Here is a 14,967-nt window from a genome sequence, read left to right as displayed (position 1 = left end):
CATGCTGAGGCTGAGGGTCGGGCGCTGGTCAGGTATCTGGCGGAGGATGAAGACCCTGAGGGGACAGGGCATGTGTGAGTCATATGATCTGGGCTTTGGGCCTTCACACAGACAGCCACAGACAGACCAAAGCGGATTGGAAACAAAGGCTTGCAGTGTATTATTTCTGCTGCGGCATGAGCGTGAGGAATTCTCCATTAATCTGTTTCATCTTGTTTTTTGAAGTTGTTACACCAAACACGGGGTGAGATGTGTTTCGTGGTGTTGTTTCTCAGAGTCCCCCCTCTAGGAGCCATGTGCCTGTTCTCATGGTATCTGAGCTGCAGCGGAGGATTACGCCTGAGTCTGCTTGACTAACACAGCATGTGTATCTACAGAGGAGCATAATGTACTGTACGTTACAGCAGGCGAGCAAGAGAACAAAAACAACAGGATATAAACGCTTGACTCCACCAAATGCCCTTGGCCATATCAGTCATACATTATTTTGATTAATAAAGTTATTGTAATTATCTGGGGGAAATTAATTTGTGAAGCAAATTTCATGGCAATCCTTGTTATAGTATACACTCTTAAAACTACTGGGTTAAAAAATAACCCAATCATAACCCAGCTGCTGAGTCACTATAGGACAGAACACACGCTGGGTTGTCTTAACCCATACGCTGGGCTGGATCATTTTAACCCATGTGCGGGGTTGTTTATTTGACCCAAGCTAGTGATTGAAATTAACTACATCACTGGGTTAAATAAATATAAACCATACATTGGGTTGTTCATTTGACCCAAGCTAGTGATTGAAATTAACTATATTGTTGGGCTAAATAGAATATAATATAAATGTATAATAGTGTAATGAATTATCTCCAAACACAACGTATATACATAAAAATGCATTTATTGATAATTTGAACAGCTTTGGCAAATCGCCAACATTCCATTTCCACTATAAAAGAACAATGCATTTTAGCACAATACAAATTCAATATACCTAACTCTTAAATAAATTTAAAAAAACACCTTAAAAACAGTGTTAGGGCCTTGAGAAATATCTGTGTATTTTAACCATCACTTATGAGTGAACACAATTTTCAGGAACAGTTCTGCGTATTAATTTAACACATGGACCATAAAGACCCAATACATATAAAAGTATAAAACAACATCTACGAACAGTCCTTCAACTTGAAGCTGAACCGTAACAAATCTGTCAATGAACACAACAGAACACAGATGTAAAGCAGCAGGATGTAAACAGAGGAGAACAGTGTGTGTGTGTGTGTGTGTGTGTGTGTGTTGTGGGTGTGTGTGTGTGTGTGTGTGTGTGTGTGTGTGTGTGTGTGTGTGTGTGTGAGTGATTGTTAAAGTGCAACTTTGTTGGTAGGATTAAACTGCCAAAAGCTTTTTCAGGCTCAACACCCTGGGCTTAAGGTCCCCTCATCCAGGCCCATCAACACTTTCTGGGTGAAGTTGAAAGTGTTGACCAAGTCTTTTGGGTAGCTCAGATGCAGGGCAAAGGTCAGTGCAAAAAGCAGGATGAATGCGTCAGCCAGTGTGGGGAGTTGGATAACGCCGTTACCCTCAATGACAACAGCGATGCTCTCTGGGCAGAAGAGTGTGGTGTCTGTTGACCTGGCACCGATCATGAGAAGTCCGACCGCGATGTCTGTGTCTGGATCATCAGACTGCTCCACCTGATGACAAGAACAGATAAACGTTACCCAAATTGCCTCTCTCAGAAATGTGTTTTCTGAAAAATACATCGTGACATATCACATCAAATAACCGTATGTTTTGTGCATAATGTGGGATTAAGGAAACGCCTATTAGCATTGCACAACATAATGTTACAGCACCAGAAACGTCAGCCTCCAAAATAACCAATCAGTTGACATAAATGCTTTCAACAAAAAAACATTTATAACCTTCATAAGGGTAGGATTAATTTTATCACTGTATTAGACTGTTACTATTAGCTAGTTGTACCAATAAACTGGCAATGTATTTACAGTATAATCTCTCCCTACTACACATACAAAAAATATGGGGAACACTAGAAATTATTTTGTATTGAACACTGATGCTGCAGGAAAGAAAGCCCTCATGATTGTGTATTTTATTAAATCACGTGAGCCCATCTTTTACACTGAAACCTAAAGAGCTTAATTTCAAATAAATCCTAAAGTAGAAATCGTATTCAACACTTCTGAAGTGTTGAAGTAAAGGGAGATTATATTCAACATGTCCATTGTGTACCTTACAATAATTACAATTCTTATGGCAATATTCAAATCTTGGAACTAGAACCTGAATGGGATGTGAGCAACACAAGAGATAATGTTTGATTAACACCTCAGTGACAGAATCAAGCTTTGATGACACCAGGACAGTTCATACTTTTTCAAACTCAATCTATCATTTATTATAATTTTTTCACTATAAAAATTCAAATAATTGTCTACCTGCGATAGAGCTCCTGAAACAATGTAACAAGATAAACTATATTTTTGGATGATCTGTCACATACATTGAATACAGTTATTATGCTGACTTACATGCCACAGCCTCAGAAACGTGGAGTCATCTTCATGCAGATATGCAGGCAGAGCAGAGGACAGCAGCACGTCGGACATGGACGTCACCTTGCTCCTTGAGTGTGAGAACATATCTTTGTTTTACTTTGGATGCTAAACAGTATAACCACACAACAATTGATATCACAAGAAAGTGTTCTTCCATGACTGAAGAGATTAACATTTTGACAAAGATAATCCACTCTAGTATGAGAATAAAACACCAAGAGGCATAACCGACTCACCTGGAGGTCATAGGAGGCAAATAGCTGATCCAGAACTTCAGTTTCCTTTCCTTGTCGCCTTCTTCCTGAACAGGCTCTGAAGATGGAGGACATGTCTATCCAACTCCGCATAGAAGTGGTTCTTCAGGTTGAGGTTTGTTATCCTGTGAAACTCTGCTAAAATATAAAATGACTATTTAATTCACAGTACAATGTATATGTGGACTGAAGGCACCAGAGATAAACAGAAACATAACATGCTAAATCTGAGTAAACATGTCAAAGTTATCAGTGACAAAGGCACACAAAATAATTATATGTTGTAATAAATAAAATATTTTCACCTGTGACTCCATTTTCAAGGCAGGTCAGCGTTCCAGGTCTCTCCAACAGGTAGCTCATCATTGATGATCTCATTGCGCCGCAGGGCAAAGGTAGTCTGCATTAACTTTTAAATCAAGGGAATAATAATGTTATAATGTTCAAGTAACTCTGCCCTTGTATCAAAGACAGCAGCACAAAGTTTGCATTTCCAAGCCATTGGAAAACGTAACAATATTCACAGGCCAACACAAATATAATTTCAGTGTTGAGCACTAAATATTCATTCACATTTTAGTAACCATGTGGAATAAACATGGACGCGGGAAGGGGCTGCAGCACCCCCAAACGCGGCGCACCTACAGTGTAACAGCCCCTACAAACGGCGGCACTTGCCAGCGGGCATGTCTGAAGATAGACCAACAACCAATCACATGAAAGCTATGCTTTGCTCCCACAATGCAGTTCGGCTAAGCGTGACTCACCCCATTCAAAGTGAATGGCAGAAGCGTCAACGCACGCCGCTGTGTGTAGGGGCCGTAACATCACTCCATTCACTTTGAATGGAGTGATGTTACGTTATGCTATGCCAAACTGCATTGTGACAATCAAATCATATGCCAGTACAAGCTCTAGCCAATCAAACCACGTGCTTGTGTGTCCTGGGCGGGATATTCATGTGAGTGGTTGTTGGTCGAGCTTCAGACAAGCCCGCCGCCGTGTGTGTAGGGGCCGTAAGCATGGCATGCCACAGTTGCGCCGCTGCGAGGCTTCACTCGCACGCCCCCAGCGCGTCAGTTTCTCCATTGTGAGGCTTACCAGATTGAAGAAGCCATATATCTGCCAGTTGCTTCAGTTTCCTTAAGAGAAAAAACATTTAAGGTTAGCTGGGTTGCAAAGTTTTCACAAAATGATCTGAGAAACACTATTTTCGAACCTAAAATGGCGGCAGGCGGAGCGCTTTTCTTCTTTGTTGTTACAGCATGCATGTCTGTGCATGTTTTATTAACTTAGAGGCATAGCGGATTTACGTTCATTTTATCCACTAACGTTATACCATAACCGTGCGTTCTGCATGTTTGTAAAAGCAAGCTAACTTGAAACACTCGACTATTAATCTGTTAAATCCGGCAGCCGTCGGTACCGAGGGGTTCTTGTTCACGAAACTTTGTCTCAGGGCTTCTTAACATTTAAAAACCAAGATAAGATATCAGATTAAAGCTGAAATTCCACATATTATAGAATTATTAAAATCATCACTGTGCGATCGTTACCTTTGCTGAGTTACATGTATTTGAAAACGTGGGGGGTAAAATTACCTTGTAAAATGAATAGTCTAGTGTTTCAAGTTAGCTTGCTTTTACAAACATGCAGAACGCACGGTTATGGTACATTGTAGTGGATCAAATGAACGTAAATCCTCCAAGTTAATAAAACATGCGGTAACAAAAAGAAGAAAGAAAACGCGCCGCCTTCCGCCATTTTAGGTTCGACTTTTCCAAAACTATTGCAACACAAACGTTCCACTTTGAGATATAACTTAAAACAATATAAAAACACTGTCTTACACGTAAGTTAAATCGTTTTTCAAGTGAGGCAGATATTAAATGTAGGCTAGCTAACAAGAGCTCAAATCAAACACAAAGTGCATTAGATGCAGAAATGAATAACACATCATTTAAATACTGTGCAAAGGCAAGACGTAACTCACCAGAGTAGTGCGGCCTAAAAAGGATCACGATTCCGGCAGTGAGAGCACGGTGGGCAAAGTATTCTTAAAAGTTTGAGCAATTTCAACAGAGGCGAGCATATAATGGCGGGCGGACTCTGGTGAAGGATAGAACGTCTCGGCACGTCGGGGGCGGAGCACATACGTGATGACGTCTGACCAACGTCAGACAGATTCATTAAAAATGTTTGAGGACTATTACCAATATGACCCAAAGTGGTTGAACACTGTATACAGTACACAATAATAAATCAGTTCATAGTCATCAGAAAATTAGCGGTGAATTAACTTTTTGAAATGTTTGAGTTAAAACAATCAATTTGCTTTCAGAAGCTTGTAATGTTCGGTCTTACAGTGTGCAAGAACACTGGTGATTCTGTGAAATCACTGGCTGATTAGTGGTTTTGAAAAATCACTGTTGTGGTTGTAGTGGTTTTTCAAAATCACTTACTAATGATTCAATAAGTTACAGAATTGTATAATATTATAAATATAGGTAAAATATAGTGATAAAATATAGGTTACATACCTTGTGTTGTGAGAAATGACAAAAAGATGGTTCCAGAATGATTCAGAAGTGGGAAAATGAATAAAGCAACCTCTGGGTTAAAAATAACCCAGGCAGGTGTTCAACTGCAATTGAAGCCCTAATAACCCCTTTGACCCAGCATGAACAACCACCAGTGTGTTACAGTACCCAAATAACCATAATTATGACCCAGCCAAATCAACCCAGCAATGTGTTTATAGAAATAACCCAGCATTTTTAAGAGTGTATTTCACCCAAAGCCACAAATATGAACCAGCTAATCGTGCTGGAAGTAAAATTGGTCAGATCCCAAGTTATCAGGGTTCAACCTCTGAGGACCATGAGTATGTAAAATGGCATGTCTCGACACAGGGCTGTATCTCTGCTTTGCATATGCAGCATCCTCCTCTCAGTGATTATGTAATAAACAGTCTTGTCTTGTGCAAACCTCACACGATGCCGAGGGCGAGAACTTTTTTTAGAATACACACTTGAGCAGATCTACACACACACACACAGCTGCAATAACACACATACTTTACATATGTGTAAGAAGACACAAACAAACTGGGCTTTTGTGATGTTGGAAGCATAAATGATTCTCTACCCACAAACATGAAGCCCAGAAAGTGTTCAACTTTAATCTTCTGCAGCCTCGTCATGACTAATGAAGTAGACTCCAATGGGAGCCCACTGGGGAAAAGGAGAGGCTGCCGCACATTTGCACGTTTGATTTCAGCTGGAAATCATATTAGCGTTGTGTGCTGGCGAAGCCTGAAGTTGAAATGAACCATGGAGACGATTTAAAGGAGAAAGGGAGTGGGAAAAAAGAAGGGGTGGGGAATTGGGAGAGCGGAGGCTGAATGTGGCAGAAAGGGGAAGAGATGGAGGTCAAATGTAGTAAAGTGCAGGAAGGGTTGACCGAGTGAGATTAGAATAAGGAAAGGTTTAGAGGTGGCCGACAATCTGGAAGGAGCAGGAGGAGACGAGGACAGGTGGGACCGTACTTGGCATTGGTGCAAGATATAAATTGGTACGTTGTCCGAGGAGGAGGAGAGGTCAGCTGGAGTTCAGAAGAGACAGGCCTCCTGAACATCCTTCTCTTCAGGCTGGCCTCTCATAAAGGACACATGGTGATGCTGCGGAGGCTACGAGATAATACTTAAAAACTGCACTTTTGTCAATAAATGTTTCTACCTCCATGTTTGAGGGGTTTACAATATGATATTCAAGAGGACTGACTAGATCAGTCCTCTTGACTGAGGCATAACGCGAAACCCGCAGGTCCCCACCATACCCGTTCACGTATCTAACAGATATTCCCCACTCAGCGAGACACCCGCTGAGAAGCCAACTCTGGTTATTGGTAGCTCTATTATGAGACACGTGAATTTAGAGACCGAAGCCTCCACAGTCACATGCATTCCGGGGGCCAGAGCGGGCGACGTTGAGGCGCATCTTAAACTGCTGGCTAAAGATAAACGTAAATACAGTAGGATTGTTATTCACGTCGGTGGTAATGATGTTCGTTTACGCCAATCAGAATGCACAAAACTTAATGTGGAGTCGGTGTGTAGTTATGCTAAAACAATGTCGGACACCGTAATCTTCTCTGGTCCCCTCCCCAATCTGATCAATGATGACATGTATAGCCGCATGTCATCATTTCAGCGCTGGTTGTCTTGGTGGTGCCCAGCAAACAATGTGGGCTTCGTAAATAATTGGACAGCCTTCTGGGGAAAACCTGGTCTGATTAAGAGAGACGGCATTCACCCTACTTTGAAAGGTGCAGATCTCATTTCGGCAAACATTTCAGGGCTTTGTGGACGTAATCCATGACAAACTGGAGTTGAGACCAGGAGGCAGAGTCGCAGTCTTACACGCTTCTCTGCGCTCTCTCCTAGGCAGTCACCCATAGGAATCCCGAACCCAATAAAATACCCAATATTAGCGGTGTGTGTGTCTGCCCAAGGACAATTTAATGTAAAACCTAATAGAGGTGTCATACATAATAACCTAATAAAAGTAAATGTAACAACTACTACAGTGCAACAAAACAGGAAGATTAAATGTGGTCTCTTAAACATAAGATCTCTAGCATCTAAAGCAATATTGGTAAATGATTTAATATCAGATTATAATATTGATATATGCTGTCTCACTGAAACTTGGTTGAGACATGAAGAATATGTCAGCATAAATGAGGCCACTCCACCCAGCCATGTCAACACTCATATTGCTCGAGGCACGGGCCGAGGAGGTGGAGTTGCAGCAATCTTTGACTCAAGTTTACTTATCAATACTAAACCAAAATGTAATTATACCTCTTTTGAAAGCCTCGTTTTTAGTCTTACGCATCCGACCTGGAAAACTTTGCAGCCAATCTTATTTGTTACAGTGTATCGTGCACCAGGTCCTTATTCAGAATTCTTATCAGAATTCTCTGAGTTTTTATCAACTTTGGTTCTTAAAACAGACAAAGTAATTATCGTAGGTGACTTTAATATTCATGTTGACGATGATAAAATAGCCTTACTGTTGCATTTAACTCTATATTAGATTCTGTTGGTTTCTGTCAGAGTGTAAATAAACCAACCCACTGTTATAATCACACTCTCGACCTTGTTCTGATTTATGGTATTGAAATTGAGCAACTATTAGTCGAACCGCATAATCCTGCTTTATCCGACCATTTCTTAGTAACTTTTGAAGTACTGTTACTAGACTACAAAGCATTAGTCAAAAGCTCTTGCAGCAGAAACCTATCTGTTAGTGCTATAGCCACATTTAAGGAAGAGATTCAACCAATACTTAACTCGATAGCATGTCTGCATGTAGGGGAGGAAACTTATACAAAATGTACACCACCCCAAATTGATCATGTTGTTGATAGTGCTATAGATGCGCTGCGAATAAAATTAGATTATGTTGCTCCTTTGAAAAAGAAGAAAATAAAACAACATAGATTAGCTCCATGGCATAATGCCGAAACCCGCAAAATAAAGCAAAAGTCTAGACAACTTGAAAGGATATGGCGTTCCACTAAACTTGAAGAATCTCGTTTAATTTGGCATATTACTCTCAATGAATATAAGAAAGCACTGCGTAAAGCGAGAGCAGCCTACTACTCTTCATTAATAGATGAGAATAAGAATAATGCAAGATTTCTTTTCAGCACTGTAGCCAGGCTGACAGAGAGCCACAGCTCGATTGAGCCTTCTATTCCCTTAGCACTCAGTAGTAATGATTTTATGTGCTTTTTAACGATAAAATTGTTACTCTTAGAAACAAAATTAATGACCTCTTGCCTTCGACCAGTATAGTGTTATCAACAGCTCCCGAAATCGTAAGTTCTAATATTACACTAGATAGTAAACTAGAATGCTTTTCAGCCATTAACCTTGAACAATTACATTCAATGATTCTCTCTTCTAAACCATCAACGTGTATGTTAGACCCAATTCCAACTAAGCTGTTGAAGGAAGTTTTTCCATTAATTAGCACTTCTTTATTAAATATTATGAATATGTCTTTATTATCAGGCTATGTTCCACAATCATTCAAAGTAGCAGTGATAAAACCGCTTCTTAAAAAGCACAACCTCGATCCAGAGGTTTTAGCCAACTATTGACCTATTTCTAATCTTCCGTTCCTCTCAAAAATTCTTGAGAAAGCGGTCGCAAAACAGTTGTGTGATTACTTAAAAAACAATGATTTATTTGAAGATTTTCAGTCTGGCTTTAGAACACATCATAGCACAGAGACAGCTCTGGTTAAAGTCACAAATGATATTCTAATAGCCTCAGACAAGGGACTTGTCTCTATTCTTGTTTTGCTCGATCTTAGTGCTGCATTTGATACTATCGACCATGATATCCTATTGCAAAGACTAGAGCACTTAGTTGGCATACAGGGAACTGCTTTAGGCTGGTTTAGGTCCTATCTATCTGAACGCTCTCAGTTTGTACGTGTTAACGATGAATCTTCCACGCAAACCAAAGTTAGCCATGGAGTGCCACAGGGCTCAGTGCTCGGACCTATTTTGTTCACATTATATATGCTTCCGTTAGGCAATATTATAAGGAATCATTCTGTAAACTTTCATTGTTATGCGGATGATACTCAACTATATTTATCAATCAAGCCTGATGAAATTAATCATCTAAATAAAATTCAAGACTGCCTTAAGGACTTAAAAACGTGGATGACCTTAAACTTTTTGATGTTAAACACGACCAAAACTGAAGTTATTGTACTTGGCCCGAAGAATCTACGAAACAAATTATCTAAAGACATACTAACTATGGATGGCATTAATTTGGCCTCCAGTGAGACTGTAAGGAATCTTGGTGTTATATTTGATCAGGATTTATCCTTTAACGCCCACATAAAATCAATTTCAAGGACCGCCTACTTCCATCTACGTAACATTGCAAAAATCAGGCATATCTTGCCTCAAAACGATGCAGAGAAACTAGTCCATGCATTTGTTACTTCTAGGCTGGATTATTGTAACTCTTTATTATCAGGGAGTACCAAGAAGTCAATCAAGTCGCTTCAGCTGATTCAAAATGCTGCGGCTCGTGTACTAACCAGAGTTAGGAAAAGGGACCACATTACTCCTGTTCTGGCTGCCTTACACTGGCTCCCTATAGAACACAGGATAGAATTTAAAATTCTTCTTCTCGCCTACAAAGCCCTTAATGGGCAGGCGCCATCTTACCTTAAAGAACTCATTATACCCTACTGTCCTACTAGGGCATTGCGTTCCAAGAATGCAGGGTTGTTGGTTGTTCCTAGAATCTTTAAAAGTACAATGGGAGCCAGAGCCTTTTCTTATCAAGCTCCACATTTGTGGAATCAGCTTCCAGTTTGTGTTCGGGCGGCAGACACCCTATCCGTTTTTAAGAGTGCGCTTAAGACCTTCCTTTTTGATAAAGCTTATAGTTAGGGCTGATTAGATTCAGCCCCTAGTTTTGCTGATATAGGCTTAGTTTGTCGGGGGACATCTTACTTCTTCCTTCTCTCTGTCTATACCCGTGTACACTCATGTTCCGATTAACCCAGCTTCCCCAAATGTCTTTCTTTTTGGTGTCTATATACGCTGGGATCCGGAGTCATGGATGATCCTGCGGTCCTGTGTCCTGGATCGCGAGCGCTGGATCTTGAGTCGTGGCTGTGGTCCTGGATCATAGGTCCTGGATGGATATCCTCGTGGATTCATCTTCCTATTATACACACATGCATTTCCAAACATTTGGACTACCTATGTTGCAAATGTATTATCTTTTCAATTTACACACGGCATCTATTGCACGTCTGTCCGTCCTGGGAGAGGGATCCCTCCTCTGTTGCTCTCCCTGAGGTTTCTCCCATTTTTCCCTTTAAACTGGGTTTTCTTTGGAAGTTTTTCCTTGTACGATGTGAGGGTCTAAGGACAGAGGGTGTCGTATTGTCATACTGATATTCTGTACACACTGTGAAGACCACTGAGACAAATGTAACATTTGTGATATTGGGCTATATAAATAAACATTGATTGATTGATTGATTGATCACAAATCTGATAAATTCGTAATGCTGCTGCAGAACCATCCGCCTTAATGAGCTCTTCATTTTCATACCGAGTCAAAGAGTTTTTTCTTATAAGAAGCAAAGAATATTAAACCGAATCAAATGAAAGAAAAAATGACTTATACAGTCAAAACGTGATGTACATTATTATCTGTTAAGGCTGCACACTTTCTGGTATCTCTTCCTGTTATTGGCCTCACTGAATGATTAATAAACACATTGCCAGAGAGACCAAATACATGAAACAGTTTTTATCCATGAAACATTTTCTAAATGTATCATGACCACCCAGTCTATCACACCGGCTGAAAGTCTGGAGGCTCAGATAACTGGATTAACATTTATGCTGCAGCTGCTGATTTTGACTGACAGGGATTCTGCACCTTATTCTTGCACCTTAAGACCTTGAGGAAATCAAATCCATGCTCCCCTCCAACAAATTAGGTCATTCAGGCATTCACACAGCTCCTTTTTCAGGGTTGAATCCGGCAGGTGGCCGTCTATTGTGGTTAAAAGAGAAGACCCCATATTGTGTTTCCAGTGGGTTTGAGTGGACAGAAGGCAGTGGGCGGGAATCTTTCAACCTGAGAGTTCAAAGCGGAGTAGAGCCAACAAGCAGCTCACCTGTAACCATATGGCTCCCCTTTCCTGGGTGTTCAAAAGCAAATTAGCCTCATCAAAGAAAAATGGTGGATAATTTATTATTTATTTCAACATTATCACTTGAACTTTATATTTTAAAGTATTCAGATCAACAGATGTTCAGTTGTTTCAGTACTTTTCAGTATTGATTTCGATTTAGTCAGAATTGGAGTCCTACAGTCCACAAAGTTCACTGCAAAAAAATATAATATCTACTATGTAATAATAGAAGACAGTGGGTCTAACCCCACTAGAGCTCCCAAGATACAACTGGGAATGGCAAAAGAATAAACTAGTATAAGAAAGAAAAATATGCTTTGATTTTAAGTCAAATTAATTTGGTTCTTCTTTACGTCTCTCTTAAATGTTTCATGTGAAACCCCTTTGTAGTGAAAAGCACTCCTTATGTGCACAAGAAAGTTGCATTGAGACAAGAGTTCACAAGTAGATATTGATTTGTTTTGTTTGGTCACATGGAAAACAATTATGGAAACCTCACTTTTTTAATATACTTTATTGATCAAGAGTCACGCTAACGTTTAAGACATTTGTTTTCAGTCAATACCATTGAATGGTGCAAATACAGTATTGATAAAATAAAAAGTTGAAATCATACAAACTGATGTTGCCAGTTTTGTATCAGATTTGTATTTATTTTTCATGAAAGCCTTCTTCAAACAGTCCTCTTAAAATCTAAGCTATACACATGCCTACAACAACAACACAATCTAGATTTACTGTAAAACAATACAATGTAGGCCTACTATCAAAGTAGCACATTAAAGGCTATTGGGCGTATGCCTCAGCAGTTTACTGTATTTAAATCTAAACAAATGGTAAAACTGAAAACCAACTTTGTTTGCAAACGTTGTTCTTCTGATTGAAATATATAAACAGTGTAAAAACAGTAGGCCTACTGGCAGTGATTTACTCAAACATTTCTACAAAGCTTCAAATAGTAGCTATGCTATGTTAAATAAATACATCAATCAGAATAAAAAATCACTAAATGGGCAAAAATGGCAGAAAGTAAAACCATCATTGAAGAATAAAGTAATAAACATACAAATCCGCTGGAAAAATGTCTTAATCGGTGGTCACAGCCCCCCCTTGCGGAGCCCCCTGCCTTTCCTTCCCCAGTCCTAAACCTCTCTCTGTTCCATGCTCTGTTGTGGATCAGCTGCAGTCGCTTCTGGAGCAGAGAGTCGTCCCGCCCCGCAGAGCAGCAGCCGGGCTCCGACGGTGACGGTACCAAACGCTCTCAGCCCGGACAGCAGAGGATCTACCGAGCTGCGGACCGGACGGGTTTGTGGGGAAAAGAGCACAGAAAGAACTACAGACTTAAGAGGAGTGGATTCATCTGGCTGCTGATTCAGAAAAGTTGTGCCCGCACAGAAAAGGCGACTTGATAAAACATTACTGTGGAGGAAATATTGCTGCGCTATGGAGAACATATTATTGTAAAGGTGAGTGCATCCCGCAGCGTGTAATAGTGATTTAGTGGGACAGTCTGTGTTGTTTTCTTTAACAGGAGGGTTAAGTTGAGGTGTTGTTTGTGTTTTAAAGCTTAGTTCGTTTTAAACATTTAGTTATGAATGAGATTTAGTTTTTTTTCAACATGTTTTAATGGCGTTTGTTGATCAAAAAACAAGCGCTGTAAGTGGATCATTTATGTCAAAATGGAGGTTGATGGTAGTACTAAGTTATTGGGTTGGCAGTGCTGCGTTAGAGTGAACATGGCTTAGTCTGAACATGGTTAATTGGTTATCGATAGTTGGACTTGAGTCCAAAAGTGCTTGAATATAATTTGTAATTATTAATTAATTGCATTACATTTCCCTCCAGTTTCTTGCAGTGAATTCAGCTGTTATTCCTTATATTTTGTGTGTGTGTGTGCGTGCGTGCGTGCGTGTGTGTGTGTGTGTGAGAGAGAGAGAATAAGCATTGCACTGTTATCCTCATCCAGCTGTTTCAGTTTCTGCTGTTCCCTTGCAACTGACGCACGCACGCACGCACGCACGCACGCACGCACGCACACACACACACACACACACACACACACACACACACACACACACACACACACACACACACACACACACACACACACACACACTGCTGCTCTGGCATATCACTCATCTTGGTTTGTCAGTTCTCCTAATCGGCAGCTGGTTTTGTTTGTATGTTGCATACAGAAAGAAGGAATCAAGTGGATGTAATAAAATGCAAAGGTCACACTATACCTCTATATATATATTTATAGTACAGAGAGGGAGACCTTAGCACCATTTGTTTTATGCTCTCAAGGCCCACTTTAATATATGGATTAGGTAGTAGTTGAACTGGAAACGCCCAGGGTTTTATTGGATCATAAATAATCCCACAGGAGCAGATACAAATGCTGAAGCATGCGTGAGTTGCTCTCCATCTTCTTCTCATCTGTGGTGAACCTCCTGCCCGCAGCTGATTGATGGCTTGGATGTCATGTTGTCCTGACGTCAAGACTTTAAACTGAATGAGAATATTTTAAGACAATCAGCACAAATATGCAAGCATGCTGCAAACATCCATTCCTGTGGTTCTGCATGCTCTTTCCTCTCATGCACGGATGCTAACTTGGTGTTCTGGCAATACACCACCTCACTGGGAGACCTTATCATCCTGCACTGTCACCACGGCACAGGCAGGACACATGCAGAGAGGGAGGGGGGGGCGAGAGGGGGACACGGTAGGAGGTGATAACCAAGCTGTCTGGAGAGGCGGTCGGGGAGAAGGTGGAGGAGGAGGGATCATCATATCACATGGCTCCTTCACAGGACTCGATGCAGCCGAGCGAGTCATGACCAAAGTTATGGTCATGACAATGTGCTTTTGATAGCTTGTAGTACTGAAACAGTTTATTATTTCATGTCTTTTCTGCTTCTGTGGAATAAACCGACCTCCCATCATCTCAAGTCATGTCTACTATTGACTTGACAAATATGTGCGGAAACTAGAGCACAGCCAGAGGCTGATGTACATCTGCACAGGACTTGAAGACAGTGAAACATAACTGCTCAAAATGCAACATGCAGCTATTAGCTTCATTTGCTTATTAGATAATCTCATCTGGAAATAGCAAGTAAATGTGCACATCTGTGCACCCGGGAGCACTCTTGCATAACACGTAAAAGAAAAAGTAGTGTATGGAGAGAGCAATCCGATCCACACCTGTGAGGCTCAATTAGCAAAATGCGTCTCCAGCCATCTGGGACTGAAATGATGACTTCCATTTCATTCTGCTGCAGCAGTGAGGACCCTGTGGAGTGGTGGATGTGATTAAAAGCATGCAGCATGTCAGCATGTTTAATTCATACTCATCCATCAGAGACTCGT

General features: G+C 40.6%; 1 protein-coding gene and 1 long non-coding RNA gene across 2 annotated transcripts in view; one reads left to right on the top strand and one right to left on the bottom strand.

Annotated features, from left to right (window-relative positions):
- Positions 1–3,178: 3,178 nt before the first annotated feature.
- On the bottom strand, positions 3,179–4,898 carry LOC117459371 (uncharacterized). Its single transcript, XR_004553518.2, has 3 exons — positions 4,830–4,898; positions 3,938–3,978; positions 3,179–3,245 (listed from the first exon to the last, which is right to left on the bottom strand). It is a non-coding gene; the product is annotated as an uncharacterized lncRNA (long non-coding RNA).
- Positions 4,899–12,777: 7,879 nt separating this feature from the next.
- lzts2a (leucine zipper, putative tumor suppressor 2a) overlaps positions 12,778–14,967 on the top strand; it is a 35,253-nt gene continuing 33,063 nt past the window's right edge. The window contains exon 1 of the mRNA XM_034100418.2: positions 12,778–13,058. The gene's annotated coding sequence lies outside the window, so the exon portion shown is untranslated. The remainder of the gene's footprint in view (positions 13,059–14,967) is intronic.

Source organism: Pseudochaenichthys georgianus, chromosome 15 (assembly GCF_902827115.2).
Source record: "Pseudochaenichthys georgianus chromosome 15, fPseGeo1.2, whole genome shotgun sequence".
Classification (NCBI taxonomy): Eukaryota; Metazoa; Chordata; class Actinopteri; order Perciformes; family Channichthyidae; genus Pseudochaenichthys; species Pseudochaenichthys georgianus.
This window is presented reverse-complemented; position numbering and strand designations above follow the sequence as displayed.